Source organism: Lissotriton vulgaris, chromosome 2_1, assembly GCF_964263255.1.
Source record: "Lissotriton vulgaris chromosome 2_1, aLisVul1.2, whole genome shotgun sequence".
NCBI lineage: Eukaryota > Metazoa > Chordata > Amphibia > Caudata > Salamandridae > Lissotriton > Lissotriton vulgaris.
This window is the reverse complement of record NC_141687.1, coordinates 1,443,642,921-1,443,660,810: the sequence shown is the minus strand read 5'-3', so window position 1 is coordinate 1,443,660,810 and position 17,890 is coordinate 1,443,642,921. Positions and strand designations below refer to the sequence as shown.

General features: G+C 46.6%; 1 protein-coding gene across 2 annotated transcripts in view; it reads left to right on the top strand.

Annotated features, from left to right (window-relative positions):
- Positions 1-17,890, top strand: part of LOC147732728 (NXPE family member 4-like) — a 473,957-nt gene that overhangs the window by 394,194 nt on the left and 61,873 nt on the right. The window lies entirely within an intron of this gene.

The window sequence follows — 17,890 nt, the reverse complement described above, 5'->3', positions numbered from 1 at the left end:
TTGATGTTTATCTACTGGGTCTAATATGGACGGTGCCTCAAATCTCCGACCTTTACTCTTTCTTTATGAAACTGCAAGCTCTTTTTTGATCTTTTCTGAAGTTTCTTCCACTATAATTGTTGTGTCTTGGGCCCTAGGCCCACATCCTCCATAATTAATGACACAGACACAGCATTGTGGTAACTGGAACTGGCCACGAGCACGTGCACCCTGGCTCATTTATTAGCCGGGCCACGTCACTCGTGACGCCGGTGGTGGATGAGTGTGGGGTGTGTGTGCCCACTTCCATAGGGGGAGTGGTTACTAAACCAGTGCCTGTCGAGACACTAGAACGTGTCTCACAGGACACAACATTCCTCTAAACTTTAATGAAAATAAAATCTCAATAGTTCAACCTGTGAAATGTACACAAAAGGGTCCATCAGTTTCTCGAGCCTGGCATCAGGAAGACGGTCGACAAGGGCTGGTGAGTTTGACAGTGGCAGGATGCTCCCAACAGATGTTTGTCATTTAACCTGATCAGTTCAGGACACAAACTCTTGCTTGAAGGTGTCATCTGCGCACTAGGAACGTGCCAGTGTAATCATGTAATTTAGTCCCGTGTGACTTCCGTACGCCGACCCGGATGATGGCGTGTGATGTGTTAACAATAGTTCATTTACTGGGTGCGTCAAGATCATGGTGGGAGTCCATGGTGACAGTTCACTGGATTATTTTCGTATTGCCTGAGGACTCTATGAGGCTGTTTTGCTGTGTCCGGTGACCTGTCGGTGGGGCAATGTTTCTTCCAGCTCTCCTGCCTGGGGAGGCCCTTCTTCTGGCTTGCCATGGGACTGCTGGTAGGCTGCGATTGGGGCTGGGTATGTGCCGGCTGGGGGCAGCTGCAAGCCGCTGATGAGCCAGTCTCTCGCACAAACCTCAAGGGGATATGGGTCTTGGTCAGGACATGCTCTCTCTGCCGCAGTTCAGGTTAGTTAACCTCTGAGTTTTCTTGTTGGCTGGTATGGCACTAGTGAAAGACTCCACTCCATGTGTCTTCGAGACGGTGTCGGTTGACGCACTTGATGAGGGCTGGCATGGTACCATTGCAAGCAGTGTGGTGAATCGGGACAACGGCGGGTGATGACTTGCCTTGATGAATGCAGGCGTCTAGTCTGGAGTCGATCACCTGAGGCAGGGAGTGGCCAGGTACCTCCAGGTTCTCTGGGGAGGTGCTTGCATTCATGTACTTTGACTTCTTGGGCTGCTGGGACTTTGATGACGGAGGAGTGATGAACGCGCTGAGAAACGCACGACTTGAGACTCGGTTCGCGCAGGCTATGCGGCTTACTCTCGGACTCCTGCTGTGCGGTTGCAAGTTCCTTCTTAGGTTATCCCACTCTTCCCTTGCTGTCGCTGTGTCTGGACTCACTCCTGTTGTAGCTTGGGTTTTCTTCATCGTCCGGCCCTGCCACTCATGACTTCCTCTTTTGACCTCAGCTGGTTGTCCGATTCTTGGTGTAGACCCTCCGGTCACATCCACGTTTCTTGCTGAGTACGGTGTCATGGACCTGGCGCTGATGATCTAGCTGCCATTGAACCTGGACGACAGGTGGCGATGGTTAACTAGGAGAGGAAGTTTCTGGATTGACGTCGTAGCCACGTGACTACTGTTAGACCCGGGGTCACCGGTCCGTCTAGGGTAGCTTGGCACAATGTGGGAAGGCTAAACTCCAAGGCTTTTGTATTGCACTTACGTCACTCTCACCACAGCAACTCAGCGTCCCGCCACTCAAAAATGACACCACACCGTCTTTTAGAAAAGTAGAAAAGCTTTATCTTTCCTTTCAATTAGGTTCTCAGTTGCATCACATTTCTACGAATCAAAGTTCTAGACAATACCATTAGATCTTCTATAGTGGTAGATACATGTCATGGATTAAGACTCCATTACTTAGCAATTCTTATTCAATCACAACTCTAAGAAGCAGATTAAATGTAAGGATACGTTAATAATATGAGTTCATTATAATACCCCACTGAGAGAAAGCAGAACTGGGTCACAGTCCTGCAGCATTTGTACTTGGTAAAAGATTGTGACAGTTGAATACTGTGAGTGAGAAAAGCGAGCTAAGAAGAAAAATAACCATTTGATCAAGTATGTCCTGGCTCGCACAGTAATCACTTCTTGAGAAGATGGTTCAACATAACATTTGATCAGGTATATCCTGGCTCGCACAGTAATCACTTCTTGAGCCCAGCAGTCAATTTTTTACTTGGGGCCAAGGAGACTACTGAATGTCAGGGCCCCGCGAGGGTCTCCGGATGCAGGCCTTCCCTCCCTTCAGCTCCAATCCCGGCTTACTTAGAGGGGAAGCTCCGTCAAAGTTCCGGTTGGTGCTACCAATACTGGGCCTAAGCCTCTCCCCGATTCACTGCCGGAAGGCAGTTGCACGGAGGCCGGCTCTTCAGCGTGAATCACGTCGTATGCCAATTTTAGCCTCTCCGGCGCTTCCGCGCCTCTTCACACCCGCCCACATTGCAGTCAGTCTCCTCCCTCGGCCCGCTTCCAGCCCGCCTACCGCTTTCCGGCGCTCTTTCCTGACAGAGCTGGGGCGGGACTTCACTCGGCCAGGCACCAGCTTCCTCGCCTCAGAAGCGGCACCTTCCTTCTTCACGCCGGCACCCTGGATTCTTCCCAGCAGGGTTCCGGCGACACAGCCACACGTTCTCCGCTTCCTCTACTCCCCATGTCAGGGCTCCGGGCAGGCCAGCAGCGAACAGGTAAGATTCGCACCTGGGGTGCCGGTGAAGCCAGGGACAGCGACGGAGTCTAGCAGTCCGCACTGGGAGAAGGGCAGGTTCCAGGGAATGCTGACAGAAAGTCAAGAGCCCTGGCCACCCAGAACTAAAGGGCGGCAGTCTAGCAAGGAGGTGGGTGATGGCAGGAGACTTAGTCCCCTCCAGAAGATAACAGCACTCACCCCTCTCCTCTGCTAATTAGGATGCCCAAGTCAGCCCAAAGTTCCACCCACAAAAGATACCAGTGGGGTGATGAAGTCTCTCAGAGAAAAAGCTGTCAGGACAAGGTCAACACGCAGAGGGTAGCGTCAACAGAGAGGGGTTGCAGTCCCAAAGGGCAATCAAATCCCCCTCTTCAGTGCACCAACCTCCCCACTCAGTAGCCTCAACTCCTGACTGAACTCTCTTCACACAATCCCAAAATGGTCGCTCAACGTTCTACCTTTTATAGCCTGTGCCCAGAGTGTCTAGAGTGGACCAGAAGATTCTGGAACCCCTCATGTCACCCTATGGCACCAAGCTATGAGGTGAAACATGACAGTTGGCAGGCCACCATTTTGTAGATGACCTTCTACACTTCCTCCATTTTAAAGGAGCATCTGTGCCTCATTATTAATTAGTAACAATAGGGCGCCCAGAGACCTAGGGTCAACACCAAAAAACGTAGTGGACACAAAAATAGAAGGGAAAAAGGGAAAATAATTAAGGAGGGACCACCCAAAAGGCTGACAGGTCTAACAACTACCTCTTCTAAATCTTGTCTTGCACCTCAGGCATTTGCGGTCAGGAGCAGGGTTGCCACTCGACTCCAACTACCGACCATTGGGCTGGACGGTCTCACTGTGAAGCGATGGGAGCACCGCGGTTTGCGCTTGCGGCGGCCTACGTGTGGTTCTCCCTCGGTGCTGTCGCCAGGGCCGTCGGTCTGCCGTGGTGGCTGTCTGGTGTCTTTGGAGGTGTTCTTGGCTTGTGGGTCTCCGAGTCCTTGTGCTCCTCCTCTCGTTGTCTTTGACGCACCTGCATTTTTTAGTTCTTCTGTGTGACACAATTTCCACTCTTCTTCTTCTTCTACGGGTGCAGTGACATGCACCATTTTCTAACAAGGCCAACGGGCCTATTAACTTCAATGGTCCACGGACCATATGTGCGAATCTTCAGTCGCTCTTCTCGGCTGCATGGCAAGCAGCCACTCATCTTGAGGCTCCTACTCAGGGTGTTCCCTCTCCAGGGAATGACTTCCACGGGCAGTGGTGAGCTGTGGCGGCGGCTGGCCACGTGTGGTGTACGACTCTCCTCACGTCAGCCTTGCTGACTCCTGCTTGAGGCAGTGTGAGGGAGGACACTGTGCTGCGTTTGGCACTGTTCAGGGCTCTGTTGCTGCTGTGGAGATGTAGAGAATCTCCTTGCTGTCTCCAGCAGTGCTTCTTTTCTTTGGAGATGTATCCTTCTCTCCTGGGCCTTTGCCCGTGCTGACGTGCTTCTGGGTGCTTGTTGCACACATCTCGGACTTCTTCTTGGGCGCCCTCTTCTGGCACTGTGTGCCTGTTCTTCCTTCTTTCAGTGGTGTTTCTCTATGAAGATGTCTCTATCCATGAGCACCTGCCTGTGCTGTTACATTCACTGGGGCGTCTTCCTGCGCCCTTCTGGCTTCATGTCTCCTTAGGATTTTCTGCTCTCGTCTATTTGATGCTGGTCTGCGCTGGTGCAGCTTAGGGCTCCTTGGGGCTCTTGAGTGTGGGGTGATAGTCTTTCTCCTACAGACGGAGAGGCAGCCTATTGGGGGCATGTGGTGCATGCAATGGAATCGCTGCAGAGTTTGATTGAGTTTCTGCTTCTCAGTGACTGTCTGACAGAATTGATGCCTAAGCTGCAGGGTGTGGATGGCTCTCAACCTTCGTAACTGCAGGCCAGGGGCATGATGAGTATACCTACTGGTGCCTTGCAGTGAACATTGCGTAGCTCAGCAGTAGTCTGGTTGCACCACCTCTTCTTGGTGGCAGCTCTGTCAGTGTGGCACTGGGCACTTGCTTGCTGTCATTCCTGCTATGCGATTCAGAGGGCACGTGTTTGTGGAATGAGTGATCCCTGGATGCGGTCAATCAGGTGCTGGCTGGCTACTTGGAGTGTAGGATGCTGTACCGCTCACCACCGTTAGGAATGTTGTGGCTACTTTCTGTGATGTGGCAGCGTTTCTGAAACTGGAAGCTTCACTGGGCAGTATTCCTTTGCTGAATTGGGGGGATATCTCTCTGTCCCTGGTTGTTTTTCTTCTGGAGTCTTCATCTGTCTTTCTTTTGAGGAAAAAAAAAGGACATTAGCTGCCATCCCTTTGACACAGATTGCAGGCTACAACATTCAGTCCTCTATTTGCTGCAGGCCTGTCCACGTTAAGCAGTCAGTATTCAAGCGCGGTACTGCAAACGACCATTAGATGGCATTGCTGCTCTTTTCTTTGTGGTCGGCGGCCCTACATTCAAGTAAGTCTGTGTTCTTTTTGATTCAGACCGTTTTTTCCTATCTCAGGTTGCTCTCTCCGAGCTCATGACTCATTGACGGGGCAAGTCCGACTTGGCCGCTGCTCGGAATCATTCATCAGGACACCTCCAGGCAGTTCTCTCCAATTCAGTAGTTTTTTTTTTTGGTCGCTTCTTTATTGGGAGTATGCAGGGGTACTCATGCTGCCTAGTGCTCTGCAGGGTCTGCCCACTCTCTACAGGTCTCTCGCGTGGCCCTCCTCACTAGCACGGGGATCTCCCTTCCTGCCGATGGAGCATCGCGTCCAGCCCTGCGCTTCTTACCGGTACTTTGCACGGCTCCCTGGGGTGACAGGTCGTTTGCAGTGCCAGGATCGATCAGCCCACATGGACTCAGTCGCGCTGCCTCAAGTGCCTCGGCAGTTACCCCCTCTTTCCTCTAACCCGCTGCCGCAGCCTCTCTCAGTTCTCACGCTGCGCGGGGGAAGGGGGCTGGACCTGCTGCATGGAAACTCTCGAACTTCGCCTTGGGGTAGTGTTCTTCACGGGTCTGGAGGGAGCGGGTCTCCGCTCAGCTTTCGGCCCCCCCCCTCCCCCCCCTCCCCCCTCAGGTTTTCTTCACTCTCCGGTTTCCCCACTTAGGTGTCTCTACGCTGCCCCGATGTCTCGCAGTAGGGCTCACGTAACGCCTGCCGGGCTTTGCAGGCAGATCAAACGCGGGGTGGGCTCCCGCTCTGTTCCATTGTCTCTTTCTGCCCTGCGACAGGCCTTCACTCCCTGCAAGTCTTGCTGGTCGCTGCTGTGGCACCGGTGTTTCTGTGGTCAGCTACGGGCCGCTTCCGCTTACTTTGCGGGGCTTCATGACCACCCGGTCCAGCACTTGTCGCCATGTATGGCTCGATCTCTGCTCAGGCGTCTTTCACCTTGTGGGAGTCTGCAGCGGCGGCCTCGCTCACATTTTACCTCAATCATGGGGCACACTTCATGCAGGATGGCGCACTTGCAGGTTCTTCGATACTACCGCCTCCTTTTCACCCGGGCCTCTTCACACGCACCGGGGGTCCTCTGATAATTCTTCACCTGCTGGCTGCAAGAGGTGCCCTCGACAGGGGCAGCACACATTCCCCCTTCAACCACCTAATGAGGCGGCTGCACACGCGGTATTAGCCCGTTCATCGCCAATGTTGTGTCTTGGGCCCTAGGCCCACAGCCTGCATAATTAGAGACAGACACCGCATTGTGGTAACTGGAACTGGCCACGAGCACGTGTACCCGGGCCCATTTATTAGCCGGGCCAAGTCACTCATGACGCCGGTGGTGGATGGGTGTGGGGTGTGTGTGCCCACTCCCATAGGGGGAGTGGTTACTAAACCAGTGCCTGTCGAGGCACTAGAACGTGTCTCACAGGACACAACAATAATGTGTTTATTGCTTTCACTTTCATTTTCTGAGTCTCATATAAGCTCTTTTCTAGAAACGTGTTTGATTCTGTATTTATTCAGCCCAAAACGAAGTAATACCCAAATAAATCATCGCCATATTTTTCTATAAAAGGCTTGGGCATATGTTGATCTCCCAGAGTTGCACCTGTTGGTTTGTTTTCTACAGCCACTGTAACTGTGGGCCATACACCATCCGCTACACCTGCGTTCGCAGTGTTCAGTTAACTTCCTCATCTTGCCACTTATTAAGTCCAACTTTATTATTCCTGATTTACTCTTGGTTAGAATGAGAGTCCATCCACTCACCTAGTTGTGAGACTGTTACCTTTCGTGAGACTTTTGTCTTTACCATAGTCTGGTCATTTAGTTTCGCTGATGCACTAATATTCTTCCTCCTCCCATCCACAGGGAGCTGGAAGACCTCCACAAGCAGTGCTCCATGACCTGGTAGTCTTAGATAGCACTTAAAATGGTGGTGTGTTTGATGAAATGCTTGACTTAATCTCAGCTACTGGTAATTACGCTGAACGAATTCCATTCCACACCGATTTAGTTTGTGTGTGTCATTACAGACAGGCGCCATTCATATGCGAATCAGTCTTGGTTTCGGTCCAAAAGAGATGAGCCAGCACAAACGGCTAGACCACCTTCTAACCAACCCAAGAAGACTTGTTTGAGTCTCCTTGGTCTTTCTACAAATGAGTTGCAGCTTTATTTCTAAGGCACAGGGACCTTGTGACCCATGTCTGGCCAAGGAGTAAGAGAGTCCGCAGAAGGAACTGGTTTAAGGCAATGATACCACTCAACACTCTCCTAGTTAGCAAAAAAAGCCCCTTTATTAAGACAGGTGTGTAGAAATACTTCATGAAATTACAGAATGCATTCTGAAACCAAACCTCACAATACATTAACTTTCTGTCACTCCCCTTCTCCCTGAAAATCCCAACTTATGAACGTTTGCATCAACAAATTGCACCCCGTGTTCTTCAAACTCTTTCCTTTTTTCTTCCCTTCACATCCTTCTCCCTGCATTACCCAATCTCTCTCATTCACACTCCATCAAGCATCTCCCAGTGACCTCCCCTAGCATTGTGCCAAATTCCCCAAACTTACTTTTTCCTTCCCTAGTGCCCCTCTCCCTGGGAAGGCTACATCGGCACCAAGGTCTCCAACTCCCCAAAAACTACCACCATTCAGGAAAACTCTATTGGGTGTTTCCTGCCCCACCTACATTCCTCCTTTCTCTGCCAAAACTGTTATACATATCTCTTTTTACACCATATTTTTTATTTCCATATGTTTGCCAGAAGTTCCTTCAATTCCATAATGTTATACACCTTTCCAAATTTAGATAGGTAAACTTCATCAACACGAAACAGATAGTCATCTTCATCATTTATCTGCTTATGTGATAAAATGTAACTTCCTTTGGAAGTACAAGAAACTCTCATTGCTCTATTCAATTTTCTTCTTGCTTTGCCCATTGCTGTATGCTTGCACACTCCACTCCAATGACTTCTAGGCACAAATTCGGTCCAGACCATGCAATTACCAGACCATTTACTTTTAATCACCTTTAGATCTTCCTTAATTTATGTAATCAAACGTTAAACCTGACAATTGCACTAAATCATTTTCACCTGAGTGTTTTATTAACTAATACATGCTCCCTCTTCTGGAGAAAAGGTGCACTAACATATACAGCAAAGCACCCAAACGCATGCCACTTTTTCCCCACCATACTATCTTATTCCTGCTGTTGTGAAGTGCAAGAAAGCAGCCATATATATGTTGGTCTGCATATTTAGCTGTCCATCATACAAAGGAATGTCCACAATCCATGTTCTCATTTTGTCGAAGTTTGGCCCTTTAACACAAACTGAAGTGAAGAACAGAAAAGCATATCGGATAACAGGAACAACAGTGAAGCAAATTTATTTTCTCACATACTTCTCACAACACTGCGACTTCCATCTTCCAATTTTCTGATTCTCTTTCCATGACCACACCATTCTAGCCTCCTCTGTCACAGCCCCAATTTTGAAAAGAGTGTGTTTCATACTTTTTATATTGCAAGTCATTTTTTTAAAAGCCATGCGCCATACTGCTGACAAATTGGATACTGACTCTAGTTCCATTTCTATGTCTGAATATTTCTTCATTTGACAAACTTAAACAGCTCTGAAAGCGCACCCATTCATCCACTGGGCATAACTCAACCTTACTGTACCTATTTTACCATACGCAATTTCCCCTGCCGCATTGATCTGTCTTTAAAGCATTCAACCATATCCGTAACCTCTGTCCTTTTGAAAAAATGTCATTGCTCATCAAACCTTTCTTTCCTCCTAAACCCAATAATTCTGATATTCAAAATGCACCATAAAAGATCCATAACATGCACTGCCTGAAAATTCGAACTTCAACGTCATTTTAACAACAACTTCTTAACACTACTCATAACTTCTCTAATAAGTCTACCATAACTTGTTCTCTTAGGGGTAGTGATCTGCCCTGCTCTTTGCGCAAGTCTTTTGAAACTCTTTTCACCCATTCTGCTTCAACTGGGTTATAACTCCACCATAGTTTTCCATAGAATGATATCAATTATAGAAAGGGAGCAGGCCCTGCCTCAAGATATATAGGCCCTAGCTATGGGGTCCAAACTGATATATATGGAGGGGTGATTAACCAGGGGGTTGACGGCACATAGCAGAATCACATGGTCGAATCAAGAGAACTCAACAAATTCATTTTATGAAAATATATTTTTTATTTTTATTATTGTTTTATAGTACAAAAATTACTCTTATAGTGGGGCAAAAATAGATATTAGGCATGGTCTATCATAGGTGCAAAATAAAAACAGATAACCTTGAAGGCAAAACTTTCACAACAATTCCTCCTACCCAGTAACAGCCTCAATTCACAAGCACATACTCATTCATTTCAACCCTACTTACACTCCCACTCTAAGTTGCATACACCAATCACTCTCTCATTCATTCTACTTTCCCTTGCATTTATAACACATAGGTGATCATGTCGGGATGTTCATCCGGGTAGTTGGTTTTTAGCTACAGGTCCTGGTGTTATGTGGGCAATAGCTGTTTTCCAGGGGACATACGCCGACGCGCGTTTCGGTGACCGGCCAATGAGGCCGCACCTTCGTCAGGGCAAGGGGCAGTATACTGGGGTGGGCACACAGGTAAAACACTCTAGTTCTTTATTCTGCTGTTTAGGGGAGGCGAGCGTCAAAGGGGCCCGTCAGGTACATCAGCGTCTCCGCTGTGGTAGTTTCGTGGGACTGAATATGGCCGAAACTTTGTGGTTGGGTTCCTATTCGTATATTGTGGTCTTCCACCTGATAGCTGATAGGTCACGATCGCAGTTTGATCACAAAAGGGCCTTTCAGATTATTGGCGGAGTAGAAACTCTTGGATATCACAGAAATTCGGAGTGGGCGTAAGGGAACAAGGATCCAATAGGTGCCTATATGCCTCTGTATAAGAGGGAGGACGTCTTGGTGCCGGGCTCGTTCAGGTTCAATTTCCCTGTTGTTTACACGGCCGTTTTCAAAAAGGCGCCGACTGCTAGCGCACCTTGTTTCCAGACATCTGTTTCCTCACGGAGGGGTTCCGCCGACGGACAAATTGGCCGACGGACTAAGTCGGCGGAACCCCTCCGTGAGGAAACAGATGTCTGGAAACAAGGTGCGCTAGCAGTCGGCGCCTTTTTGAAAACGGCCGTGTAAACAACAGGGAAATTGAACCTGAACGAGCCCGGCACCAAGACGTCCTCCCTCTTATACAGAGGCATATAGGCACCTATTGGATCCTTGTTCCCTTACGCCCACTCCGAATTTCTGTGATATCCAAGAGTTTCTACTCCGCCAATAATCTGAAAGGCCCTTTTGTGATCAAACTGCGATCGTGACCTATCAGCTATCAGGTGGAAGACCACAATATACGAATAGGAACCCAACCACAAAGTTTCGGCCATATTCAGTCCCACGAAACTACCACAGCGGAGACGCTGATGTACCTGACGGGCCCCTTTGACGCTCGCCTCCCCTAAACAGCAGAACTGAATAAAGAACTAGAGTGTTTTACCTGTGTGCCCACCCCAGTATACTGCCCCTTGCCCTGACGAAGGTGCGGCCTCATTGGCCGGTCACCGAAACGCGCGTCGGCGTATGTCCCCTGGAAAACAGCTATTGCCCACATAACACCAGGACCTGTAGCTAAAAACCAACTACCCGGATGAACATCCCGACATGATCACCTATGTGTTATAAATGCAAGGGAAAGTAGAATGAATGAGAGAGTGATTGGTGTATGCAACTTAGAGTGGGAGTGTAAGTAGGGTTGAAATGAATGAGTATGTGCTTGTGAATTGAGGCTGTTACTGGGTAGGAGGAATTGTTGTGAAAGTTTTGCCTTCAAGGTTATCTGTTTTTATTTTGCACCTATGATAGACCATGCCTAATATCTATTTTTGCCCCACTATAAGAGTAATTTTTGTACTATAAAACAATAATAAAAATAAAAAATATATTTTCATAAAATGAATTTGTTGAGTTCTCTTGATTCGACCATGTGATTCTGCTATGTGCCGTCAACCCCCTGGTTAATCACCCCTCCATATATATCAGTTTGGACCCCATAGCTAGGGCCTATATATCTTGAGGCAGGGCCTGCTCCCTTTCTATAATTGGTTTCTCCCCCCTACTTCCTGCCTTTATCATTAAGATACCCACGGGGAACCCCCTTCTCTGTTTAGTTTTTCCATAGAATGATATGCCTGCTAACTTGCCTGCGTGTGATAACCTTTTATCTATCATCATCACACAATTCAACACTTGTATTTCCTTTTCTTCTTTTTTATTGTGTTGTGTATTCCTAGCATTACCATGCTTCAGAAATTCTTGCCAAGCTTGCCAATAACTTCTTCTGGTTGACAATGCTTTTGACTAATCTATCAATTACGCCATTCTCATTCCCTTATGCCCAAATGTTCTGTGGTAATTGTGCCTTCTTGCTGTCTGTGCTAAAGGCGAACCTGCAAAATCTCTGCCACTTCAAATGAGACAAATCGTCTCTTGTAATATTCTGTGCTCCACGCACCTTCCTTGCCTTAAAAGCAATATTAAGCTGTAAATACTTTAACATGAATGTACGTAGCAGTCGCAACAAGCTCTCAAATCCCACACCTTCTGTTTATTAACAAGCTCAACGACTTTCATATAATCCTCATTAAACATGACTTCCCTGTTATTAAGCTCTTGTCCCCACACATGCAATGCCACCACTAAAGCAAAAAATTCAAGAAAAGCTATACTATGTCCTTGCTGCAACCAATGTTAAGGCCAGCTTTCCGCAAGTAGCGTCTTCCCAGCCGTGGGACAATGTCACACACAGAGCTTGGTATTACATGTCTTTATTCTTCTATGTGTAACTACAAACTCAACATTCCAAAGCAACATTCACTGCAATAAACTCTCTCCATTAGCTCTATGGAGTTCACCAGGAGCTAAAAGGGTTCTATCATTCCTAACTAGTAAGACACTACGACGCACACCACCTGTTATGTTATTGGATACTTGGTATATCGCAATGAATTGTCCCCGGAGGGGCATCCCGGCGCTGAAGGAGCAGATAAGTCAAGAAGCACCCATTAGAATAGCCAAGTTTTAAGATGATTTCTGAAGCCTGATAACGCGGTGCATGCCCTAATGAAGACGGAAAGCTTGTCCCAGTGTTATGGAGCAAGGTACGAAAAGGCCAGTCTACCATACTTAGATGTAGAAATACACCGGGGACAAAGAAGAAGTTGACTCCTTAATTTAATGATGTAGAAATACACCGGGGACAAAGAAGAAGTTGACTCCTTAATTTAATGTTTCTTTCAGGAATGTAGGGGACCAGTTTGTCCTGTAGATACTTGGGTCCTTTGTCTGACATAGCTTTATGCGTTGGGCAGAGGCGTTTGAATATTGCTCTTTTCTTTATGGGGAGCCAATGAAGGGCTTTGAGCAGAGGGGCTGAAGTGTGCCACCTGGCTTCCCAAAAGCCAAAACCACTTGCACCTGCTGCATCTGAAAATAATTAATCCTTGCAAATAGTGACTTCTTCCAAGGAATATAATGAAACACCATAAAAATGCTCCAGAAAATGCATCCAAATACATAAGTCTAAAGTCTGCATGCAGAGCTGCTGTAATTGTGATTCTGTGATGAGGTAGAAAGCCTCCGGACATTGCAAGGCCTAGTGTTGTAACTTGTCTAATGGTTTCTCCCACCCTGCAATTCCCCCCCTCCTTACTCCTTCCCTTGGTTTAGCCCATGCTGTCACCTGAAGGCAGCGTTAGAATGTTGGTTGACAGAAAGCCGTCAAGCTGGGAGCACCTGTGTATTTTGAACACAATAAAAGAGTTGGAATTCACTTATGTGTAGTGCGTCTTTACTATACTTTTTGTCGACGAGGACAAGGAGCTGAGCCAGGGTCAGCGTGGTGCTTTCCCCCTGGAGTGGTTGGTGCTTGGACGGAGGAAAAAGATTATCGTTAATTGACTTACCCCTGCGGGCCAACCCTTCGCTATTCCTGCGGAAATGCGTTGAGGTAGCAGCTCATCGTGGTGACCTCCTGTGAAGCAGCATCGGCGTGGTGGGCCGTTTGGTCAACGGTGAGCCGGAGCTGTGAGGGGGAGCAGACCCGAGATGTCGGGCGACTTGCGGTGAGCTGTGCTGGTGTTTCTTCCTGGCGGTACTCTTGAGGCGCGTTCCGCTATTAATGCGCAGTGAGTTTCATGGAGCAGGGGAGCTGGCGTGGTTGCTGAAGAGGAGCGGAGGAGTGTTCAGGAAAAGTGCTTGATGAGCGCGACGCTGCGTCTGATATCTGGAGACTCCGCTTCGCCCAGTACGTTGAGCGTGAACTGTGGGGAGAGACTGTTTTCTTTTTTTTCCTTTCTCCTTTTCGGCGGTCTGTGAACACGGCGTGTGAGGAATCTGGCTGAAGGAGGAAGTCAACGAGGTCTGAGAGTGTCTGACGAAGCGTCGACGCTCTCCACAGGAAGTTCCCGCCCAGATCAAGTGACTGTGGAAAAAACAGGGAAAAAGAAAGAGGACTCTTGTAGTCTCTTCTGTTTTAGTTCCCATGAATTTAATGTTTATTGAAAGGTGATTGAAGTAAGGTTCATTTTGTTTTACTATGGAGGAAAAGCACGAGTATTTGTGTGTCACATTTCACAGGAAGGGAAAATTAGTTAAGGAGGGTTAAATTAGCATTTCACTAGTCCTGCCACTTTGAAGCTTTTAGGGATAGCCTCCACAGCAGTCTAGAGGGATTTCTAGTTGATGGCCATGGCAGGGGCAGGAATGAGCCAGCCTCCACCCTTTTTAAATGAGCTGGGTGAGCCGGACATTCCCTGGAAAAGATTGGAAGGTGTATTCAAGTCTTACCTCATAGCAATTGGGGGAGGAAATTACAACAACTTGAGGAAGCAACATATTTTACTGCATAACTTGGGCATTTATGGAAGGAACGTGTTTGAGGACATAACTGGCAGGCAGGTAGATGATGAACAAGAAGAGGTAGAAGGGATTAATGTTTATGAGTATACTTTAATGAAATTGGAGGAACATTTTAAAATTAAATTGAATGTGGTACTTGAAAGGTCAGCTAAGGTTACTAATTACGTTGCTGTCCTGAGGGGACTATCTGCCACTTATGAATTTGGGGCTTTGACTGACTCAATGATAAGAGACCAGATTGTTAGGTGCACTAATGACCCTAGGATACAGGAGGAACTCCTCACAAGGAATCCTGACCTGGAGGAGGCTCTGAGTATAGCTAAAGAGTTAGAGCACACTGCGTTGTGCATGAAAGAGATGAAGATACATGATGGGGCAACAAGAGAGAAAAATGAGAGCAAAGGGGCACATGAAGGGGAGACTGTTTGTAAAGTGGGGGAGAAGGCAAAGGTCAGTCAGCGCAGCAATCCCCAAGGATTATTATGTTACAAATGTGGTAGCCCTAATCATCTGGCAAACAACTGGAAGTGTCCTGCAAGAGATGTATTATGTAGGAAATGCAACAAAAGGGGGCATTTTTCAAAGGTATGTAAGAATTTCAATCCTAAAGTACATATGGTGGAAAATGTTGAAATTGAGGATGCCTTTATATTCCAGGTGGGAGATGGTGAAGAAAATGAATGTAATGAATATCCCAAATGTGAAATTACTTTGGATGGAGAGAGAATTGAAGTTTTTGCGGATTCTTGCTCTCCTTACACGCTAATTGACAAAAGGGTGTTTGATGAAAAGTTTGCCAAACATGGGGTGGAGCTAGAGAGGGCTGACATAAATCCTGTAGGGTACTTCAAGGAACGAATACCATTAGAGGGTATGACAAAAATGAGGATAACCTTTAAGGATAGGCACACGGTGGGAAAAGTGTATGTCACCGCAAGAGGTTCTAATCTCCTGGGGTGGAAGCATCAGAAGGAACTAGGGATTAAGCTAGATCCCAACAACAGTAGATCAGGAGGTCATGAGAAAGAGAATTGAAGACAAGCAAAGCAAATACAAAGATTGGTACGACAGTAAGTGGGGTGCAAAGGAAAAGAACCTCAAAGAAGGACAGATGGTGTACATCAGAAAGCCGGACAGAATGGGGAAAAAAGAGGACAAATTCTACGCCCCAGAGAAAATAAAGGAGGTCAAGAGCAATGTGGTAGCCATGCAGGACGGAAAAATGTGGAGTCAAGACCGAGTTGTCCCTGTTACCATTAAGAGAGATCTGTTAGGTAAGGGGATTTCAGAGTCAGTAGACAGATGGCAGGAAAGGGGGCAGAGAAGGGAAAGTCACAGGAAAAGAACCACCCCGTCCTGGCACAGGCAATATAGCATGAGGTAAAGGCATCTGCTGTCACCCACTTAGGGGGGTGTTTGTGAACCATGTACTGGTTAACCTAGGCCCTGACCTAGGATAGAGTCTGCTGCGCAGAGAACTCAAGGTTATGGTTTTTGTACTGTTCTCCCTGTTCTTTCCACCCCTTTGTTTTTCACTCTCTCTCTCTCTCTCTCTCTCTCTCTCTCTCTCTCTCTCTCTCTCTCTCTCTCTCTCTCTCTCTCTCTCTCTCTCTCTCTCTCTCTCTCTCTCTCTCTCGTCCTCACTGTTCCGCTCTTCCTCACCTTCTTGCACACCCTATCTCTTCCGATCAACTCCCCTTTCTCTCGCTCCTTTAAAGTCTCCCTAGGGAGGATGATGTGTTGTAACTTGTCTAATGGTTTCTCCCACCCTGCCATTCCCCCCCTCCTTACTTCTTCCCTTGGTTTAGCCCGTGCTGTCACCTGAAGGCAGCGTTAGAATGTTGCTTGACAGAAAGCTGGGAGCACCTGTGTATTTTGAACCTAATAAACGAGTTGGAATTCACTTATGTGTAGTGTGTCTTTACTACACCTAGCTTTCTACAAAACGTCCTGCCAGCTCTTACCTTCTAAATGCAAAATTTAAATGGTCTAGTAGCTTTTGTACGTTCCTTAGTTCCAGCTTTCTTAATCCAATTACCATTTCTAAGCAAGTTTTTATTTCTTGCAACATATTCGTTGGTAATCCTGCAATAATGTTTTCAGTTCTAGCTGAGTGCCCGAAACAATTTATCTTAGTGCTCAGACCTTCATCCTTTTCTGGGGCCAATGGTACACCTAGCTCCAAAGCCCTTGTTAAAAAAATTAAATGCCCTTTTACACTGTCCTGTTTGTTTTCTATTTACAAATAAAAAATCATCCAAATAGTGACATAACATGTTATGTCCGCTCTGCTTCATGAAAATTCATTGTAGAAAAATTACTAAATGATTCAAAAAGTGCACAAGGTATTGCACAACCCATTTGTAACACTTTATCAACATAAAAAAGCAAAATCCTTTGGGTGAACAGGTAACAATCTGAAAGCAGACTGTATGTCACTTTTTGCTAGCTCAGCCCCAGCTTCCCCACACCTTACCAATTTTATTGCATCATCCATAGATGCATACTTTACATTTGTATCTTTTCCTGCAATGTAATCATTTACTGATTGCCCTTTAGGCCATGATGAATTAAGCGATATTAAATTTCTAAGTTTATGGAAATAGCACTTACAGGCAAAAACATCAAGTATTTTAATGGCCAATACAGAAATGGACCTGAAATTCTACTGGCTTGTAATTCCTTCTCCAGGTATCATTGTACTGTGTCTTCCATTGAGTTTGTAGATTTTAAATTATCTGCCCACTTTTGTAATCTGGGGCCTTCAGAAACTAAATGGAAACCTTCTTTGAAACCCTAGTATAACTTCAATGCTGCTTCGGAATCTGGATATGCGTATAACCTCTGTCCCAACACCTCAACGTTAACTGGTGTAGGAGCCTTTTGGCATAGACTGGAACTGTTGTCCTCTCCCTTTCGATGGCCTCCTTTGTTCTCTATATGAGCCTGCTGCAAATCATTGTGTAAGAGGATTCCTCCCTCCACATTTTGAAAATTCATGTAACAACAGAATTACTTTTATTGAAACTATAACATGCTACTGTTGCCATTGTTTGTCCTTTTCCATACTACCCTGTCCCTTGCTGGATGAATAATATTTAAAAGACCGATAAGTAACTGGTAGTCCGCAGGCTGTATGCCTTGTTGCAGAAGGATGTGTAGACGATATCCATTGCAACAACAGTTCTGAATCTACACCCCCCAATGGTTTGTCATTATTTAAACTCACCCTTGCCCTAAACTCCTCATCATATCCTAACCAATGATATACTTCACAGTACATCTGTGCTCTTCTTATATTGTCCATATAGTTTAAAATTGCAATAGCCTGTCCTGGTATTTTTCACAGTATATATTAGCATATATTTAAAATGCAAATGTCCAATTTTCTATATTCTGAGGCACTCTTGGTTTTCTGGCCTGCTCCTATTCCCCTTTCTATGACCCTTCTTTTGCCTGAATATCTCTGTGAACGAACTGAAATACATCTACAAATTTATTTCCATATTTTGTGTTTTGTTTTGTCTGATATATGTGACCCTGATGGCATGGCAATTCCCATGTAAGGCAGCCATTAGTTTTGTTGGTTACTTCCTGTATCCTCTCCTTTCCCTTTCTCTTCCTCTTTCTCTTTACCTTTTGTATCTTCGATCTGTATTTCC